The 22,238-nt window shown below is 44.1% G+C and overlaps 2 long non-coding RNA genes across 4 annotated transcripts in view; both read left to right on the plus strand.

The window, feature by feature from the left end:
• Nucleotides 1-22,238, plus strand: part of LOC144335337 (uncharacterized) — a 273,701-nt gene that overhangs the window by 42,538 nt on the left and 208,925 nt on the right. The window lies entirely within an intron of this gene.
• On the plus strand, nt 17,227-19,210 carry LOC144335339 (uncharacterized). Its single transcript, XR_013406118.1, has 2 exons — nt 17,227-17,361; nt 17,499-19,210. It is a non-coding gene; the product is annotated as an uncharacterized LOC144335339 (long non-coding RNA).

Below are 22,238 nucleotides of genomic sequence, written 5' to 3' on the forward strand. Positions count from 1 at the left end.
TGGTTGATATTCTCCCATAAAATCTTCTCAAAGCAGAGAGCTTGGGGCACCTTAGCTGACTCAATACCATCTTATCTTTACTCCCTCAGGCCTTAGAGAAAAGAATTAGAAGCAGGGGACTTCGCTCACCCTATGGTCATGCAAGCAGACCGGATCCCCAGCTATCGTTTCTTGTAACTTTATGGAAATATAGAGAGTGGGTTTTCCAGGTGACTTGTTCAGAAACCAAGGAAGGAGGCCCCTGGGCAAATTGCTGGATGCCAGATGCTGTCAAAGCGAAGTCCTCATGGGCCCCAGTGGGAGGAAGAGCTTGTGTAGTGACCCAGTGTAGACAGGACCCCATGAAGCTTCTGGACTCTAGAACAAGACCCTTGACTGCCATCTTTTGTCAGGTCCTCTTCGCCCTTTCCCTCTACCCTCACTTCTTCCCAGCTGCATACCCTTCCTCTTCTTGAGCAAATTCTGTGGGATCTTCACCCAGCTCCCTGTCAATCCATTCTCATAACACCTGCCTTTCTCTCTTTCCTTCTTTCTGGAGTCTCCTTTTCCATTTCTGAGAAATTCCTCCTTTCTGCAGAGGCAAGTCTTTCTACCTCTCTCTTTTTTTTTTTTTTTTTTTTTGAGACGGAGTCTTGCTCTGTCGCCCAGGCTGGAGTGCAGTGGCACAATATCGGCTCATGGCAACCTCCGCCTCCTGGATTCAAGTGATTCTCCTGCCTCAGCCTCCCGAGTAGCTGGGACTACAGGCACATACCATCATGCCCAACTAAGTTTTTTTTGTGTGTGTGTTTTTAGTAGAGACAGAGTTTCACCGTGTTAGCCAGGATGGTCTTGATCTCCTGACCTCGTGATCCACCAGCCTTGGCCTCCCAAGGTGCTGGGATTACAGGCATAAGCCACCGCGCCCAGCCTCTTTCTTTTTCTTGAGACAGGGTCTCGCTCTGTCACCCAGGCTGGAATGCAGTGGTGCAATCACTGTTCACTGCAACCTAGAACTCCTGGGCTCAAGAACTTCTCCTGCTTCAGCCTCCCGAGTAGCTGAGAATACAGGTGCACACGGTCACGCCTGGCTTTGTTCTTTCATTGTAGACTATGGTGGCCCCTTAGACCTGATCTGAAAACACCAAAGACCAGATCTTTCTTCTTTAAGGCAGGCAGGTCTTAATCTCACAACCGTTTAAGTTTCAGATTGCAATGGTCTGATAGTCTACTTCTATGTGTTTAAATAAAAGCAAATCTGAATAAAACCCAAGTTTTGGCCAGGTGCGGTGGCTCATGCCTGTAATCCCAGCACTTTGGGAGGCTGAGGCAGGTGGATCATCTGAGGTCAGGAGTTCGAGACCAGCCTGGCCAACATGGTGAAACCCTGTCTCTACTAAAAAATACAAAAAAATTAGCTGGGTGTGGTGGCAGGTGCCTGTAATCCCAGCTACTCGGAAGGCTGAGTCAGGAGAATCGCTTGAACCCAAGATGTGGAGGTTGCAGTGAGCCAAGATTGTGCCACTGCACTCCAGCCTGGGTGACAAGAGTGAAACTCTGTATCAACAACAACAACAAACCAAACCAAACCAAAATAAAAAACAAACAAACAAAAAAACCTAAGTTTTAAATCAAGGCGTATTTGCTCTTCTTTTTGTTCCAGCCATAGTGAGCAACTTTCTGGAGCAGGCGTGGCCCACCCCATTTCTAGGACTTTGCACTTGCTATTCCTGCTGCTGGGAACACCCTTCCCATCACTGTCCCTTCATTTTCCCCACTCTTTCCTTTTTATAGGGTTCCTTTTGGTCATTGCTTCATCCTGTAAATGCATAATTCTCAAAGTATTTTGTTAGCACATGCCAGACTTTTATTCAACTCATGAGTGAGGTGTGGTGAGCTGTTACAGTAATGGTCCTCAGTTTATCCACACCTCCCTGTGTCTACAGCTTCCCACCCTGCTTGCCCATATGGCTTGCCTTGACCCATGGGACATGACAAATAAAATATGGGCTGACACTCAAAAAGTACTTGCATGTTGTTGCTTACTCTTGCTCTTGTTCTTGGAACCCAGCAAGTAGCACATGAAAACCACAGGCCTGCCTGCCAGATGGTGAGAGACACAGGGACTCATTGTCCCTTATATGGGCGAGAGCATTTTAGACCACCAAGTTTCTAAGTGTCCTGCCAGCTAAGTATAGATGTGTAAACAGCCCAGCAGACATTAACCACCTCAACCAGAAGAACTTCCCAGCACACAAAATCATCAATAAAGAGAGGCTTCTTGTTTTAAGCCACTCAGTTTTGGAATACTTTGTTACACAGCTGCGGCTGACTGATACATGAGAGAATCAGCAGAAAAAAAAAGAAAAGAAAAACAACAAACTAGTTCATTGAAGATATGAGGAACTGGGATTTATACAGTGAAAGGAAAAAAGAATGCTGAAATAAGACGGCAAAATTCAGTGTTAAACTGGTTAATACCTAACCAGGCAATACAAAGTAACCTTTGGAGTTATCTCAAAGACTCAGAGATGGTGGCATTTAGGAAATGAAAGAAAACTTTTATCTCTAATGAGCGTCAAGGAGTCAGGCTTTTCAGAAGGGCTGGCTTGCCAAACACAAAACACAATGAGCATTTAAAGAAAAAAAAAAACTGCAAAATGACCAACGTATAAAGTTTACATTAACCTTTTCATGGTGAAAAACATATTTCTCATATCATCCTCATAATCCCAAAGGTCACAGCAAATCTTCAGATATCAGCATCGCCAAATTCAAGGAAAAGATGATTTTGTTAAAGAGTCTAGGTTTGTGGGAAACAGTCAAGGTTTTGTGATGCAGGTGACCTGAGACAGGCAGGGAGATCTCGTTATTTTTGCTTAATTTTTTTTTCTAGCTGGAGTAGATAAAGAATGCAATGATAGCAGTGAGCTGAGATCATGCCACTGCCCTCCAGCCTGGGTGACAGAGCGATACTCTGCCTCAAAAAAAAAAAAAAAAAAAAAAAAAAAAAAAAAAAAAAGAGAATGCAATGATACTGGAATTAGAAAGTCTCAGCGTCAGTTTTTATCTTTACACTTCTTTCTTGGACAGAAAAAAAAAAAAAGGCCTTTATCAATTTTATACAAGTTAACTTTTTAGTTTATGTCTAGGCCCTTACCAAGAATGTATCAAATAAAGGTACATTGCATAAAAGATAGATGACCCTCAGGTGGGATTTTTAGAAAATGCTTGCCAGGCATGGTGGCTCACGCCTGTAATCCCAGCACTCTGGGAGGCCGAGGCGGGCGGATCACCTGAGGTCAGGAGTTCCAGACCAGCCCGGCCAACATGGTGAAACTCCGTCTCCACTAAATATATGAAAATTAGCCTGGCACGGTGGTGGGTGCCTGTAATCCCAGCTACGTGGGAGGCTGAGGCAGGAGAGTCGCTTGAACCTGGGAGGTGGAGGTTGCAGTGAGCCGAGGTCGCGCCATTGCGATCTAGCTTGAACAACAAGATCGAAACTCTGTCTCAAAATAAATAAATAATTAATTCATAAAATAGAATGCTCTAGCGTGGATTGTTGGTCACACAATCTTTTTTTTTTTTTTCTTATTTCTAAGTTGTGGACCATTTTCCTAAACAAATCTTTCCCTGATCACAAGCCCAAGACAAGTGCCGCTCCTTTTGGCTGCCACAGCGTCTGAGCCTATTTGTCACAGTCTCTTTTAATCCTGTGGATACCTGTTTGTTTGTGAAGTCTCCTCCTTCAGACGATGCCCTCCTTGAAGTTGGCGATGTATGTTGTACACCTTTGGATCCCCAAAGTTTAGCAGAGTGCCTTGTACAAACATTTGTTGAATGATTATATCAATTTATTTTTTCCGCATACCACCAAGGACAGTGTTTCCCCTATTTGGCAGCACCAGAATTTCCAGGAGTTTCTTGTTAATCAGCTTCCCAGTGACTCCAAAACAGTGACGTGCTGGAGGCGGCTGGCACTGGCTGTTGAGAGCTGTTTCTGAGCATTTTCTGCCAACTCTGTGTCCAATAAGAACACATTGGTAGTTTGAAATCGAGCACGGTGGGAGTATTTACACCACGGTATCAGCAGATGTTACAAATCAGGGACTTTTTTTTTTTTTTTTTTTTTAGATGGAGTCTGGCATTGTTGCCCAGGCTGGAGTATAGTGGTGCGATTTCGGCTCAGCACAACCTCCACCTCCCAGGTTCAAGCGATTCTCCTGCCTCAGTCTCCCGAGTAGCTGGGACTACAGGCCCGTGCCACCATGCCCAGTGAATTTTTTTGTATTTTTAGTACAGACAGGTTTCACTATGTTGGCCAGGCTCGTCTGGAACTCCTGACCTCAGGTGATCTGCCCACCTTGGCCTCCCAAAGTGCTGGGATTACAGGCATGAGCCACTGCACCCGGCATGGGCTTTTGTTTTTGAGAGCCTGTTAACTTGCTCGCCACCACGTCTACTCATCTCTGGTCCAAAGACTAATGGCAGAGAATTGTTGACTGAGGGTGAGGTTGGCAAACTATGCCTGCTTTTGTACTGCCCATGAGATAAGAATAGATTTTAACATTTTTAAAAAGATTGTGAAAGAGGAAGAAGGAGAAAGAGAAAAGAACAAGGAGAAGAAAGATGGGGTGGAGGAGGAGAAGAAGAGAATGAGGAAGAGGACAAGGAGAAAAAGGAAGTAGTGATAGAGACTGTATGTGGCCTGCACAGCTTAAAATGTTTAATATGCAGCTTTTTATGGAAAAGTTTTGCTGACCTCTGACCTAGGGAAGCTCCTTAAATCTGACTGCCTAGTAAAATCACCTTGGAGAGCTTTTTTTTTTTTTTTTTTTTTTCTTGAGACGGAGTCTCGCTCTATCATCCAGGCTGGAGTGCAGTGGTGCGACCTCAGCTCACTGCAACCTCCGCCTCCCGGGTTCAAGTGATTCTCCTCTCTCAGCCTCCCAAGTAGCCGGGATTATAGGCACCCACCACCATGCCTGGCTAATTTTTGTATTTTTAGTAGAGATAGGGTTTCACCGTGTTGGCCAGGCTGGTCTCGAACTCCTGATCTCAGGTGATCCACCCGCTTGGCCTTCCAAAGTGCTGAGATTACAGGTGTGAACCACTGCGCCCAGCCTCAGCTTGGCTGTTTGAAGAACTCATTTGGATGCACGCATTCCACATTAAGGTGGATTTCTAAATCCTGCTATCCTTATGCTGTCTGAAGAGGATGCTGACTTAGCTCACTGTCCCACCACACTCACTGCGGGTCCTGCTTCACCAGAAGAATTTTTTTGAACGTGTGCAGACTGAGGATACAGGAGAGAAGGGGAGGCTGGGGACAGTAACCTGCTCCAGATCTCCATATGGAAAGCACTGGAGGCTGGAAAAGTTGAAAGTGAGGAACTGGAAACTGCATTTGACATTGGGCATGCCTGTTGTCAATATTAAAGAATGAATGAAGGGATGAAATTGTGGGAGGCTCCTAGTCCCCTAATCCCCCTTAGCACCTGATAGAGGGATTTGAAAATGAAGTGTGAGACAGGTTTACAAACAGACTATGTAAATAGATGGGAGACAAAGCATATTTCAAAGACAGTTCGCTGTGGCCCACGTGTAGAGACCCTTTTGCAGAGTTCAGGAAATACAAAATCTAAACAACTTGAATTTTTAATTTATTTTATTTTAAAAATGAACATCAAATAAAGTTGACATTCTTTCAGAGGATGTATAGTTCTATGACTTGTAATCCATGCATAGATATGTTTAAACACCACTATAATCAGCATGCGGAGAAGTTCCATCACCCCAAAAACCTCTCCCCTGCTATTCCTTTGTGATCATATCCACACCCCAACCCTCAGCCCCAGGAAGCATGGAGAGGTTCTGCATCATCATAGACTTGTCTTTTCAAACATGTTCTGTAATTGTACGGTATGAAACTGACTTCTTTCGCTCATCTTAGTGCCTTTGAGATTCATCCAGGTTGTTGCAAGTATCAAGAACTCATTGATTTTCCTTGCTGAGTAGTATTTCATGGTATGGATGTACCACGGTGTATTTATTGATTCACAACTGAAGGACATTGGATTGTTTTCAGTTTGCGGCAATTGTGAGCAGAACTGCTATAAACATTGGTGTTTTTGTGTGGACATAACTTTTCATTTGTCTGGGTGGTATGTGCAGGACTGGAAGTCCTGGGTCATCTGGTAAGGAATATGTCTGTTTAACTTTATAAAAAGTTGTCAAACTGGTTTCCAGAGTGGCTGTACCATTTTCTGTTTCCACCAGTAGTGAATGAGAATTCTGGTTACTCAACACTGGATCACACGTCTTGCTAGTATTTTCTATTTTAGTTATTTTAACAAGCATGGAATGGTATCTCAGAGTGGCTTTTATTTGCATTTCTCTAATGGCAAATGATGTTAAACATATTCACCTTCCATATGGTGCATTTTGTTAAAAGGTCTGTTCAACTCTTTTGCCCATTTTAAACTTGTTTTGTTGTTGTTGTCATTGTTTTCTTATTAATGAATGCTGAGAGTTCTTTCTTTATTTTTTTGCTTTTATTTTTTTGAGATAGAGTTTCACTCTTGTTGCCCAGGCTGGAGTGCAATGGTGCAATCTCAGCTCACTGCAAACTTTGCCTCCTGGGTTCAAGTGATTCTCCTGCTTCAGCCTCCTGAGTAGCTGGGATTACAGGCATCCACCACCATGTCTGGCTAATTTTTTGTATTTTTGGTAGAGACGGGGTTTCTCCATGTTGGCCAGGCTGGTCTCAAGCTTGAGAGTTCTTTATATATGCTGGATGTAAGTCTTTTGTTGAGACATGTGATTTAAAAATCTTCTTCTCCCTGTCTGTAACTTGTTTTTTCGTCTCTTTACAGTATCTCTTGCAAAGAAAACGTTTTTAATTTTGATGAAGCCCAATCTATCAAATTTTAAAAATGGATCATTCTTTCAGTGCCATGTCTAAGAATTTTGTTCTAACGCAGCTTTGCATTCCTATGATAAACTGCACCTGGTCATAGTGGATTATTCTTATGAATGTTGGATTCAATTCGTTAATATTTATATTGAGGATGTTTGCCCCTGTGTTCATGAATGCTATTGATCTGTGGTTCTATTACTTTTTTATGCTGTTTTTGTCTGGCATTTTTATCCAGATATGGATTTTTCTTATGTATATTGGATTCAATTTGTTAATATTTTAGTGATCGTTTTTGCATCTGTGCTCATGAATGTTATTGGTCTGTGGTTTTTATTATGCTGTTTTTGTCTGGTATTGGTATAAGGTATGGCATTGGTATCTTTTTATGTTGGTCTCATAAAAAGATTTGGGAATATTTTTTCCTTTGTCATTTTCTGGAAGAGGTGTAAAATTTGTAGTATTCTTTAAATGTTTGATAGAATTTGCCTGTAAAAATCTAGGCGTAAGGCTTTCTTCTTTTTTTTTTTTTTGAGACTGAATCTTGCTCTGTCACCCAGGCTGGAGTGCAGTGGCACAATCTCAGCTCACTGCAACCTCCACCTCCTGGGTTCAAGCAATTCTCTTGCTTCAGCCTCCCAAGTAGCTGGGATTACAGGCGCCTGCCACCATGCCCAGCTAATTGTTTTTATTTTTACTAGGGACGGGGCTTCACCATCTTGGCCAGGATAGTCTCGATCTCTTGACCTCCTGATCCTCCCACCTCGGCCTCCCAAAGTGCTGGGATTACAGGCGTGAGCCACCACAGCTGACCCAGGATTTCCTTTTAAAGCAGTTTTTAGCCACAAATTTAATTTAAAAAAAAAAAAAAAAAGATGATTCACATAATCTATTTAAACTTGGATGAGTTGTGGTCACTTTTGGCTTTTAAGGAGTTAGTTCATTTCCTCTAAATTATCAAATTGATGTCCATAGAGTTCTTCACAGTATTTCATATTATCTTACTACTTTTTCAGGTATGCAGGATCTGTAGTGATATCTCCTCTTTCATTCCTTTTTTGTTGTTTTTTTTTGAGACACGGTGTTGTCCTGCCACCCAAGCTCGAGTGCAGTGGCGTGATTATAATCCACTGAAGCCTAGGCCTCCTCGGCTCAAGTGATCCTTCTCCCACCTCAGCCACCCAAGCAGCTGAGACTAGAGGTGCATGCAACCAGGCCTGGCTAATTTGTGTATTTTTTTGTAGAGATGGGTTTTTACCATGTTGCCCACGTTGGGCTCAAACTCCTGAGCTCCAGTGATCTACCCACTTCAGCCTCCCAAAGTGCTGGAATTACAGGTGTGAGCCGCCACTGTGCCCAGTCTTCTCTTTCTTTTCTTTTCTTTTTTTTTTTTTTGAGACGGAGTCTCACTCTGTCGCACAGTCTGGAGTACAGCGGCACGATCCCGGCTCACTACAACCTCTGCCTCTGAGGTTCAAACAAATTTTCCACCTCAGCCTCCAGAGTAGCTGGGATTGCAGGCACCTGCCACCATGCCCAGCAAATTTTTTGTATTTTTGATAATAACATGTTTCATTATGTTAGCCAGGCTGGTCTCGAACTCCTGGCCTCAGGTGATCCACCCACCTTGGCCTCCCAAATTGCTGGGATTACAGGCGTGAGCCACCGTGCCCAGCTAGAGTTTTATATAGAGGGAATCACACAGTATGTGTTCTTTTGCATCTGATGCCTTTTGCTCAGCGTTATTACTTGTTGGTGCCTGTAGCCATACTTCATTTCTTTTTATTGCTGTGTTGTATTCCATTGTACAGATATAAAACAATCTTTATATCTATTCACTTGTTGATGGATTGATGGACATTTGAGTTGTTTTCAATTTTTAGCTATTACAAATAAATCTGCTGTAAATATGGTGAACAAGTTTTTGTATGGATGTGTACTTTCTTTTCCCTTGTATATTTCTTTCCCTTGGGTAAATATTAACATGTAGGACTGGAATGGCTGGATTACATGGTACATACTTGTGTAACTTAAGGAACTGCCGAACCCCTTTCCAAAGTAATTGTACCATGATATAGCCCCCTCAGTAATGCATGAAAGCACTAGTCATTCCACATCCTTGGACATCTTTCAGTGTGCTTATTTCTCTTGCATATTTTCTTTTTGGTTAAGTGTCTTTCTTTTACTTATTTTCAGTTGCTTACTTTTTTCTTGTTACACTTTGAGAATATTTTATATATTCTAGACACAAGTCCTTTATCAGACATGTAATTTGCACAATTTTCTCTCTGTACCTTGTCTTTTTAATTCTCTTAACAGAGACACTTTAAATGCAATTTTAATTTTGATGAAGTCAAATTCATCATTTTTTTCTCTTATGGATTATGCTTTGGATGGCATATTCAACCACTTTTTGTCTAACCCCAGTTCACAAAGATTTTCTGCTATTCTTTTAGAAGTTTCATATTTTTGGTTTTACATTTAGGTGTGTGATTCATTTTGAGTTGATTTTTGTATTTGGTGTTAGGTATAAATCAAAGTTTGCTTTTAAAAATGTAGATATCGGCCGGGCGCGGTGGCTAACGCCTGTAATCCCAGCACTTTGGGAGGCCGAGGTGGGTGGATCATGAGGTCAGGAGATCAAGACCATCCTAGCTAACACGGTGAAACCCCGTCTCTACTAAAATTACAAAAAATTAGCCGGGTGTCGTGGCGGGCGCCTGTAGTCCCAGCTACTCGGGAGGCTGAGGCAGGAGAATGGAGTGAACCCAGGAGGCGGAGCTTGCAGTGAGATGAGATCGTGCCACCGCACTCCAGCCTGGGCAACAGAGCGAGACTCTGTCTCAAAAAAAAAAAAAAAAAATTGTAGATATCTACTTATTTCAATATCAATTACTGAAAGGACTATCTTTTTGGACTGAATTACTTTTGCATCTTTGTAAAAAATCAGTTTTCCAAATATGTGTAGATCTATTGTTGGACTGTTTATTCTGTCAAATTAATCTAATTTTCTTTCTTAATGCCAATATCATATGATCCTGTTTAATACAGCTTTATAATGAGTCATGAAATCAGGTAGTACTAGTTTTTGTATTTCCATGTGAATTTTAGAATGAACTTGTCAATTTATTTAAAAAACCCTGCTGAGATTTTTATTGGAATTGTTTGAATCTATATATCAATTTGGAGAGAATTACATCTTAAAAATATTAAATCTTCTGACACATGAATATCCTATATCTCTGCATTTATTTAGATTTTCTTTAACTTCTCTCAGCACTGTTTTATAGTTTTCAGTGTAAAGAACTTTTCTTTTTCAGAAGTCTTTAAACTGCAAATTCAATTTATTTAATACATAGAGAGCTATTCTGGTATCAATTATCAATAGTTACTATCGTCAATAGATAACCATCAATAGTTAGTTACTATTATTGACAGTTGCTATTGATAGTTACCTATTTCTTCCTGAATAAGCATTTATAGTTTGTGTTTTCCAGATAATTTGTCTATTTCATTTAATTTGTCTAATGTATTGGCATGAAATTATTCATAATATTCATTTAGTATCTTTTACTATTCGCAGAATCTTCAGTATGTCACCTTTCTCATTTTTAATATTGGTAATTTGTGTCTCCTTTTCTTTCTAATCAGTTTGGCTAGTGGTTTACAAATTTTACTTATCAAAGAACCAGCTTTGGGTTTCACTGATTTCTTCTATTTTTTTTTTAATTGACTATTTTATTGGTCTTTGCTCTGATCTGATTTCCATGCTTCTGTTTCATTTGGGTTTCTTTTGCACTAATTTTGCTGATTTTTTAAAAGATGGAATTCTAGGTTGTTGCTTCAAGAAATTATTTTCTAAATAAGCATTTCAAACTATAAATTCCCTCTAAGTATTGCTTTAGCTGCATCCCACAACTTTTGATTAGCTATGTATCATTTTTATTTAATTCAAAATACTTTCCAATTCCTCTAATTTCTTACTTATTTCTTCTTTGACTCATGAATTCATAAAAGTGTGTTATTTAGTTTTCACTTAGATATAGAAGGGTTTATGCATATATTATAAGTACCACAATATACTATTCTTATTTTTGTTTAAACATCTACTTATCTTTTAAAAGGATTTAAATAATAAGGAAAAATCTTATATATTTACCCAAGAAGTTACCCTTTGGCTATTCTTCATTACTTTGTGTTCATCTGTATCTCTATCTGTAATTTTACTTCTGCCAGAGGAAATTCCTTTATTATTTTCTGTAGTGTGGGGCCGCTGGTGATGAATTGTTCTAGTTTTTGAATATCTGAGAAATCTTTATTTTGCCTTTGGTTTTGGAAAATATTTTTGCTGGGTAAAGAAATTTTGGTTGTCATTTTTTTCCCCAGTACTTTAAAGATAATTGCTACATTGTCTTCTTGTTGACATTGTTTTTGATGAGAAATACATTGCCATTCGTATCTGTGTTCCTCTGTAGCATGTCTTTCTCTCTCGGATGCTTTCAAGTTTCTCCCTTTATTTGTTTTGGACAATTTCATTATGATGTACCTTAGTATAGTTTGCTTCAAGTTCTTGTGGTTGATTTTCCTTCTCATTATGGGTCACATGTTCTTGCTTCTTTGCATGCCTGGTAATCTTTTTTTGGGTGCCAGACATTGTGAATTTACCTTGTTTAGTAATGCTAGGTATTTTTGTGTTTCTATAAACATCTTGGAGCTTTGTCCTGGGACACAGTTAAATTACTTGGAAATAGTTTAATCCTTTGGGTGGGGAGTTGTTTTTAGACTTGTTATGCAACACTAGAGTAGCATTTAGTCTAAGGGTAATTATTCTGCACTACTAAGTACTGAGTACTTCACTTAATGTATAAATCACACGGATTTTTATAGTGTTTTGTTGGACCAGGCATCCTTCCGACTCCTGCTGAACACCTTCCACTCTCCCCTCCAATCGTTTCCATGGTTCTTTTCCCAGCCTTGGATAGTTTCCTCACACGCACATGCCAGTCATTACTCTGCTGAATAGTCTTTTGGGATTCTCTGCAGATTTCTGTCTGTGCAGCTCTCTCCTCCTATCTGACACTTTGCCCTTCAGACCATAGCTGACTTTTTCTCTCTGGACTATCACTTCCTTCTTAACTTGAGGAGTCTTCCAGCCTCCATCTATGTTCCCCTTCCTTGTACCATGGTCTGGAAACTCTCTAATGCTGTAAGCTGGGGCAATGGTTGGGCTAATCTCTTTTTTCCCCATCTTTCGTTTATCATTCTATTTCATTGCCTGATGTCCACTTTTTTTTTTTTTTTTGAGACAGAGTTTCACTCTTGTTGCCCAGGCTGGAGTGCAATGGCGTGATCTCGGCTCACTGCAACCTCCACCTCCTAGGTTCAAGTGATTCTCCTGCCTCAGCCTCCCGAGTAGCTGGAATAACAGGCATGTGCCACCATACCCAGCTAATTTTGTATTTTTAGTAGAGATGGGGTTTCTCCATGTTGGTCAGGCTGGTCTTAAACTCCCAACCTCAGGTGATCTGCCTGCCTTGGCCTCCCAAAGTGCTGGGATTACAGGCTTGAGCCACTGCGCCTGGCCTCCACACTCTTGTAAACTATCATTTTATATGTCTTGTTTGTTAATTTACTTTTTGTTATTTCAGGCAGGAGCATAAATCTAGTCCTTGTTATTTCATCTTAGCCAGAAGTGGATCTTTAGGGTCTGATCATACTTCAGAAGTTCTGGAGTTGCTCTATATCAGAATCATTTGATGAAGCTTATTAAAATGCAGATGCTCCCACACAGAAATACGGTGTCTGGAGAGGAAGAAAATAATCTGCATTTCAGTGAGGTACTCTGACCACAATTTCAGAAGTGCTGACTTCAGACATCCTTCCATCTTTGACCTACAACTGTAGTCTTCTTTATAGATTTCAAAGTGCCCTGGAGTCGGATTGAGTGGTTCCAGTTCCATCTCTACTTGTCACTACTGTAATCTCTCATCTATCATAAAAAGATAACCCAGAGAAGTTAAGAAATTTATCTGAGATTACAGTTGGTGACAAGTAAGGTTACGATAAAGAAGAAATTACGTTGGCACATGGTAAGCCCTCAGTAGAGGTTAGTTATTATTGTATGTATTGTATCACTTGAGAGTTATAAGAGCCCATTTTACAGATGAAATTGGAGTCTTGGAGGAAGGTATAGTGACAAGTTCATTTGGCCAGCAGGTTACAGAACTGAAACAGAAACCCGGGTCTGACTTCTAGTACAAAGCATTTTCTTTCCTCAGTTGACTCTGATATCAAGGTGGAGGGTTACCAGCAAGGGGAGAGGAACCACAGGGGTGTGTGTGTGTGTATGTATGTGTGTGTGTTTGCATTAATGAGGGGAAACTGCGTTACACTTTGCAAGAGGGACACATCAGTTATTATCTTTTAACTTTGTGGAGATCTCCTCCAAACTATGGGGTTTTATGTTATGCTAAGTCCTCACTACACTCCAAATTAAATCCCCTGTTGCTGGAGTCCCACTGATGCCTCTTACATGCCTCTTATTCTGCCTTCAACATTTAGGAAATTGGAAGTATGTCTATGTATGGAGGGAGGGTAGGACTCTGGATTTATGATCTGGTTCCTTTGCCACGTCCCTCCGTTTGACCCCCAGTCCTATCTGCTCTAGTACGGCACATTCAGAAGCTCTTCAAGTGTAAAGCTATTTATAATACAGAGTAGGATCTATTTATAGATAAGGTAAGTTACAGTCACACAACCCTGAGCCACTCAACTTACCTGTTTGGTTCAGGTTTGAAGCATTTAACTTCCCATTTCAAACAATCCACCTCTTTAATTACCCTTTCATGCTTTTACCCTTTAATTCCATCTCTAGACCTTCTCTGAGTTGAGTTCTCTTTTTAAGCCTCTTTGGCTTATGGGGAAAATGGTTTTTTTTTTTTTTCCTTTTTCCTTTAATATAGGGTCTACCAAGCCCATTTCAAAAGTTATGCATAAAAAGCATGAAGACTTTCATCATGTAAGGTAGATCAAGAAGAAGTTGGAATGAAGGACAGTACAAATACCAGCCTTATGCCTGGAATGTAGGACTACATTAATTAATAAGTTTTGAACTAATCAGGGCTCTTTCCAGTTTGAATCACTTGCAATATAGGACGTGGGAGGAGTGATTTGTAGGTACGTGTTCCCTCGCTATGGCAGCTGGTCTAAGTTCACCTGCATAATTGACCCCTGAGAATTGGCTTTTATGAACTCTAAGAAATAGCAATGACAAATGATTTTATCTCTGGAGCCAATTTCTTTCTTTCTTTTTTTTTTTGAAACAGAGTTTTGCTCTTGTTGCCCGGGCTGGAGTACAATGATGCGATCTCAGCTCACGGCAACCTTCGCCTCCTGGGTTCAAGCGATTCTCCTGCCTCAGCTTTCCTGAGTAGCTGGGATTACAGACATGGGCCACCACACCTGGCTAAGTTTGTATTTTTAGTAGAGACGGAGTTTCTCCATGTTGGTCTGGCTGGTCTCGAACTCCTGACCTCAGGTGATCCACCTGCCTCGGCCTCCCAGTGCTGGGATTACAGGCATGAGCCATCGTGCCTGGCCTCTGGAGCCAATTTCAATGGCCTGGTGGTGGCTTCTGCAGTCATGGATGGAGACCATGCTGGTGCCCAGAAGTACAGTTATAAGATCCTATGTTGACGCCTTACATTGGCATTGGAGTGTGTGGAAGTGGCTCTGGTTCATGGACCAGGTGTTTGCCCTCCTTGTTACAGAGTTGGTTTCCCTGAGCTCCCCATGCTCCACCCTGTGTGTTTGCTGAAATGCAGTAAGCAGGGCAAGAGGAAGGAGAAGTTTGGAATGCGCAAAGCTTCACCCAAGCCTTCCCAGCAGGGCAATCAAGAGCCACAACCCATGTTGTTCCATACTTATATGTTTCCAAAGCTTTGTATGACTGTTATTACCCAGCAGACATCTCACAGCCATCCTCTGGAGTCTATAGTTCTGGCATCAATGTTCCCCTTCCATAGAAGAGGTGCACAGAGGCTGCCCAGGCACACAGCCTCATTTCCCTCTTGTGCTGACCAGGTGCTCTGGCTTAGTGGTAGAGGGGGTCCTTGTTTCACCACCAAACTTTTGCTTTCGCTCAGAGAGACAGAATGGAATGGCAGAAAGAGCAGTAGGTCAGGAGCCAGAAAGTGTGGGTTCCGGTCCAGGCCCTGTGGCCTCGGGTGAGTCATTTTACACCCCAGAGTCATTGTACATCTCAGCTTTCTCACATGAAGCTTGCATAAGAGTGGTGCCTCCGCTCGGCGCTGTGGCTCACGCTTGTAATCCCAGCACTTTGGGAGGCCGAAGTGGGTGGATCACCTGAGGTCAGGAGTTCAAGACCAGCCTGACCAGCATGATGAAACCCCTCCTCTACCAAAATTACAAAAATTAGCTGGGCGTGGTGGCAGGTGCCTGTAATCCCAGCTACTCGAGAGGCTGAGGCAGGAGAATTGCTTGAATCCGGGAGGTGGAGGTTACGGTGAGCCGAGATCACGCCACTGCACTCCAGCCTGGGTGACAGAGCGAGACTCCGTCTCAAAAACAAAACAAAACAAAACAAAATAAAAAGTAGTGCCTCTTGATCTGGAGCCCTGATTAATTTGAAACTTATTCATCAAGAGCCTCCCAGTCTATGACACAGAATTGCTGCCAGCCATGAGAATTCCTTCTTAGCTATGCTGTGTGGTTGTCTGGGGTCCACATCTTTGGGCTGGAGGAAAGTTAAACCCACAGGTAGAACGATGTCATTATACTTGAAGATCTGAGGATGTTTAAAACACAGTGAACAAGCACAAGTGTATAATGGAGTAAAAGGTGACATTCATACACACTTTAATGATAAAAATAAGCTTTCAAGATATTCCTTGTTCGAGGCCGGCCTCTCCCAGCTCCATCCCTAGGTCTTGATTCTTCTCTCCTCTGTCGTTAACATGTGTTGGTTGACAAGTATCCCAAGCAAGGAGAGGGCAGGCCCCTCCAGCTGGAAGCAGGGGCAAAGCCTTCGTCATGGGAGGGGAAGAGGGATCCTGAGCATGTGGTCTCCATCGCTCCATCTGCCTCCCAGCTCCACTCTGCCATGAATTCCTGTGTGAGCTGGGCCCTGGGGGTGGACATGGGAAATATAATTTTTTAGCACTTGCATTATACTGCGGCCCAAGTAGCATGACTCTGAGATTGCTGTGACAGAGGGGATCACTTGGGCACAGGTAGAACGATGCCATTATACTTGAAGATCTGAGGACATTTAAAACACAGTGAGCAAGCACAAGCGTATAATGGAGTAAAAGGTAAAAGGTAAGGTGCCTCCCTACTCTGCCACACTGCCATGCAGTCTGGCATTTTCTGGTGGATGTAATGGTGAAGAGTGAAGCCCTATTTTGCAGGAGGTGGAGGTGGGGTCTAGTAGGGGCTGCCAGGTTGAGAAAGACTGAGCAGCCGGGAACAGGCAAAGCAGCAGCCAGCCCACAGACCGCACTGAGTTAGTACTGGCTGTGTTTGTGAGCCCACATGAGATGCCATTTGGAGATTCCCAGAGAAGGGAAGGGGTGGCGTTTATGAAAGGGGACAAAGTCCTGAGTAGCTGAGGGTTGGGGAGAGTGACAAGAGCCAATAGGCGTTTAAGTGATTGCCTCTTTTGCTACCTCTGTTCACACAGGCCTTTGAGATCTAGATCTCTGGTTTCGTTGGTTCTTCCCAGATCCCCAGGGTTTATGGAAATTGCAATGGATAGTTTTAAATGTTTCAAAAACGCTAATGGAAATCATAATACATCAGTTTGATGCTTTTTGTATACCCAGGTATGGGGTTATGGATATGTTTGATTAATAAATCATGGGGAAATGAATTAATTATTCCTTAATGATTACAGTTGGCAGACAACTTATGTCAAGACAAGGGAGACAGGAGATAAAACTATAAAGGAGGGTTTTGATATTGACTAGATTTGGAAATGACACAGCACCAGAGCCACCCCAGTCTAGAGCTGCCCTAGGCTGGTGGGACCAATGGCACAGCGAGAGCCATGGAGGGAAAAGCAGATGTCACAGTCATTTGTCCCCATGTGTGACTCAGGAAGTCTTTAGGCCAGTGACAAGAGGTGTTATTTGAGAGAGCCCGCATTAGGAGAATCCATCTCTCTCTCCTGAGCCACTATGACCAGGCAGAAATGTGAAAACAAGGAGAAAACGTAGCCTTAAGGGGAGCAGGATGCTTGCTTAAAGAAATACAGTTGTTCTGCCCAGCAGTCCTCAAACCGTAGCTGGCATCAGAATCACTGGGAAGCCTTTTTTTTTTTTTTTTTTTTTTTTTTGAGACGGAGTCTCGCTCTGTCGCCCAGGCTGGAGTGCAGTGGCTGGATCTCAGCTCACTGCAAGCTCCGCCTCCCGGGTTCACGCCATTCTCCTGCCTCAGCCTCCCGAGTAGCTGGGACTACAGGCGCCTGCCACCCCGCCCGGCTAGTTTTTTGTATTTTTTAGTAGAGACGGGGTTTCACTGTGTTAGCCAGGATGGTCTCGATCTTCTGACCTCGTGATCCGCCCGTCTCGGCCTCCCAAAGTGCTGGGATTACAGGCTTGAGCCACCGCGCCCGGCTTTTTTTTTTTTTTTTTTTTTTTTTGAGAAGGTGTCTCACTCTGTCACCCCGGCTGGAGTGCAGTGGTGCGATCTCGGCTCACTGCAACCTCTGTCTCCCGGGTTCAAGCGATTCTCCTGCCTCAGCCTCCCGAGTAACTGGGATTACAGGCATGCACCACCACACCCAGCTAATTTTTTGTATTTTTAGTAGAAGTGGGGTTTAACCATGTTAGCCAGGATGGTCTCAATCTCCTGACCTCGTGATCTGCCCATGTCAGCCTCCCAAAGTGCTGGGATTACCGGCATGAACCACCGCGCCCGGCCGGGAAGACTTCTTAAAATGCAGACACAGGGACCCGTCCCAGAGTTTGTGATTAAGTAGGTCTGAGGTGAGACTGAAAGTGTGTATGTCTCACAAGGTCCCAGGGCCTGCTGCCGTGGCTGGTCCACTGGAAACACACCTTTTCCCATTTACTCCCATCTCACTTTCTCTCTTTCATGGCTTTGCCACCACTGTTCTCCATCCCAGCCTTCTTTCAATCCTCCCTTCATCAATGTCATTCCCTCAATACCTTTCACGCTTCCCCCACCCGACCCAGACCCCTCTCCTTCCTCTTCCCTCCTTTTTTGTACACCAGGCCCAGCAAGCTCCCCCATCCCACGTGACTTTTCTCCCAAACAAAGGGGAACTCGATTTTCTTGAAAATTGAAATGTGAAAGAGATGGGAGGAGAAATGAGTTCACCCCCCTAGCTGGTGAGGACACCCATTGCAGGTGACTTAAGACGGTATGAGCTGGACAGGACTTGAGATTCTTCACAGCTGATAGAGCTGCTTGGGGCTAGTGCAGTCTGGGAGGACTCCAAGTGACAAGGTTTGTTTTCCTGTGCCCAAAGAGAAGATGGACAAGAGGGGTTTACCCAGAGGGCAGCCCTCAGGCAGGCACAAGTTCAGCATCAAAAACCCTGTAAGGTGAAGTTCTAAGACCTGAGCGGGCATCAGAATCCCCTGGAGGGCTTGTTGAATACCCATGGCTGACCCCCACCCCCGGAGCTGCTCCTTTAGCAGATCCAGGATAAAGTTAGGATGACCTGCCAGCCTGGCTTGCCCAGGACTGATCAGGGTTCTCAGGATGTGGAATTTTCAGTACTGACACCAAGAAAGCCCTGGGGAGACTGGGATGAGTTGGTTACCCTACCGAGTGCTAAAGTCTTTGCATTTCTAACAAGCTCCTAAGGGAGACTGAGGCTACTGGTCCAGGGACAGCGCTTTGAGAATCACTGCTCTGTTGTTCCCAGGGAGCTACAGAGGCCTAGCATTAGGTTGTAGCCTTGGACTCTTCTTTAGAGTGAGAGGTTCTGGGCAGGGGTCAGAGTTCAGATTCTGAATAGCTGCAGCTAGGGAGGTAGATGTGAACTTGGGAAAGGAGGGCCACAGAGTCCCAGATTGATGCGGGGTGGAGGGGATTAGTCAGAAAGATGGAGTCAGGGGCGAGAGGACATCCAACCTGAGGCTGTGTGTGTTGGGTATATGCCCAACACACAAAAAAAGCATTGGTGGAGGGCCTCTGTCCTTTTCACCGTGGGATAAGCCTGTGGCTTTGGCTGGAAGTGAAGTAGGTGAAATTGGTAGGAGTTGTTCTCGAGGGCTGGGGCTGGTGCAGGAGCAGCCAGTTTGAAGAAAGAGAAACAAGAAAGGAAAGGAAAGAAAGAGATAATAGTAAACTGGGTGCCTACACTTGGAAAGCAGAGCTGGGCCACATTTGGCATTTAAGGTGTTAACTTATAAAATAGTGTGTAGAAATGGCATGCAAATAATGGCTTGGGGGATTTGGGTACACACAGACCAGTGCAGTATGGGGTGTGGCAGAGATGTCTGATGGCAGGGTGGCCCCAGTGGGAATCTGCACCTTACTTCTCTCTTCCTTTTCTAAAAGTTACCATCGTCAAATGCTAAGGAACCTTCCACGTTCCGGTTGAGTCAGTCTTTGGGACCCAGGCTGGAATGAGGTCTGAGGTGACCATTTGTTGAATAAAGGAATGCATGGAAGCCTGCGACCATGTGGCTGCTGTAAAGTCAGAGGCACCTGCTCCTGGCCATTCCCTTTGTTTAGTCCTTGGATCTGTGCATAGCACTGGCTCACACAGCAAAGCTTTGGGCATTCCCAGGTTCATATTCAGCTTCTGGTTTCTGAGCCTTTCTTCCCAATACCCCTGATAAGGGGTGGGTTTTTTCGTCATCCTTGTTTTCCTGGCTGGCATCTATTCCCCTTGTGTGCCTGCCCTACCAAGTAACTTCTGGGAGTCTTGGAAGAACTGATTCAGCTCTTAAGCAAGTTCAGTCAGCTATTAGTTGGCGCCTATTGTTTTATTTTTCTGCCAGATTATTACTGTGTCTACCAGGAACAAACACAAGTGTATGTTGGATGCCTTCAAGTGCTGAGATGATATCCCAGTATCATATAGAGTATGTTTCGCCCACCCCAGTTCAGTCTATGCCTTCTTGCAGCCCTTTTTCCCTGAGAACAAACATAGCTGGAAGGTAAAGGAAGCTGAACATACCTGTGTGAGGTTTCTGCTACTAGGCCAGACTCCCTGTACCCTTAGGGTTTGTTTTTACCCAGGAGGCTCTTCGATCCTTTATGCAAATACATTTCTGAGCCTGCCTCAACGGTGATGGTCAGCTTGTGATCCAGCCAGGATAAGCTCCCCTTCCTCCACCGTACTGTAATTTCACTGAGAGATGAGTAATTTCAGTCTGAGGGGCTTCGAGGCTACTGACTGGGGGGTGGGCTGCCCTTCCACCTATTGTGACCGCCTTCCCCTGGTTTCGTGGGTCCTGTGGTCCTGCAATAAGCCATGGCGATGAGGTTGTGAGAAATGTGGACTTGATCATTATGGCAGACCTTACTTTAAATAGCTTTGAAAATACCAGGTTTATAGCCCTAGAATCAGGAGGAGATGGCCTAAGATGTACAGCTCTACATTTTGATTTCTTTTCTCTCTTTTTTTTTTTGAGATGGAGTTTTGCTGTTGGAGTGCAATGGCACGATCTCGGCTCACCGCAACCTCCACCTCCTGGGTTCAAGCGATTCTCCTGCCTCAACCTCCTGAGTAGCTGGGATTACAGGCATGAGCCACTATACCTGGCTAATTTTGTATTTTTAGTAGAGAAGGGATTTCACCATGTTGGTCAGGCTGGTCTCGAACTCCCGACCTCAGGAGTTCTCCTGACCGAACTCCTGACCACCTGCCCAGGCCTCTCAAGGTGCTGGGATTACAGGTGTGAGGCATGATACCTTCTAAGGTATTTGCCAATTTAGGAGGCCGCAGAAGTCCTGAAGACCGGTGCTGGATCACTTGTGATTGTAATGTCATTATTATTACCTCCTAATACGAGAGGGCTACCTATAGTCACTCAGCCTGTAAGTGGCAGGATGGACAGAGTTCAGGTCACTGAAAAGGCCCAATTGCCTCCAGAGGGAATGAACAGGAGGAGGGGCCATGAGGTGGGCCTGGGGAACAGTAGGAGGCTCCCCATGCCCAGCCCCTTTGGTGGAGAGCCTTCTGGGAGAACGAGTCCAGATCAGACATAGTCCGGCTCAATGTGGCCCTGCCTGGTGGCATTGTGTGCCCACCTATTTCCTCCTCCCTCCCTGCTCTGCTTGAGGGGCACCCATGGGCTCAGTGCTGTGGCATCTGAAGTGACACAGAGCAGCGTGGAGGCCTGCTCATTCGGCACAGTCAGGGTGAGGCCCAAGGGGGGAAGGTGCATGGCTCACCTGCAGTATGAGTGTGCCTCAGTTCCACAGCTGCTGAGCTGCTCGCTTGCCTGTTCTCCTAAGGCTCAGCAGCGCTTGGGAGAAGCCGGTCAGCCATTTAAGGAGAGGAAAGAGGCCTTGACTGGCAGCCTGGAGACCTGGGCTGCAGACCTGGATCTGTCACTTTTCAGTTGCTTGAACTTGGTGAAGCCGCTTTACCTGTGGTTTCAGTTTCCTTACCCCTGAAATGATGGGGTTGCTTGAGAGCCTCTCTCTTCAAAGTGTCTCAGGAACCAGTAGCAGCAGCACGGCCTGGGAGCTTGTTAGAAATGTGGAGTCTCAGGCCCCTCCCCAGACCTAATGAATCTGAATCTGTAATTTATTTATTTATTTTTTTTTTGAGACAGGATCTCACTCTGTCACCCGGGTGGAGTGCAGTGGCACAATCATGGCTCACTGCAGCCTCAACTACCCCAGGCTCCAGTGATCCTTCTGCCTCAGCCTCCCAAGTAGCTGGGATTACAGGCATGTGCCACCATGAGTTTCATCATGTTGCCCATGCTGGTTTCAAACTCCTGGACTCAAGTGATCCACCCACATTGGCCTCCCAAAGTGCTGGGATGACAAGCTTGAGCCACAGTGAATGTGCAGTTATCAAGATCCCCAGGTGATTTGCATACAGTTGGAGGAGCATGGCTCTGTGGTTTTTAAGATGTAATCCCAGCACTTTGGGAGGCCGAGGCGGGCGGATCACGAGGTCAGGAGTTCGAGACCAGTCTGGCCAACATGGTGAAACCCTGTCTCTATTAAAAATACAAAAATAAGCCGGGCGTGGTGGCGGGCGCCTGTAATCCCAGCTACTCAGGTAACTGAGGCAGGAGAATCATTTGAAACCAGAAGGCGGAGGTTGCAGTGAGCCAGGATTGTGCCACTGTCCTCCAGCCTGGGTGAAAGAATGAAACTC

Source organism: Macaca mulatta, chromosome 16, assembly GCF_049350105.2.
Source record: "Macaca mulatta isolate MMU2019108-1 chromosome 16, T2T-MMU8v2.0, whole genome shotgun sequence".
Lineage (NCBI taxonomy): Eukaryota > Metazoa > Chordata > Mammalia > Primates > Cercopithecidae > Macaca > Macaca mulatta.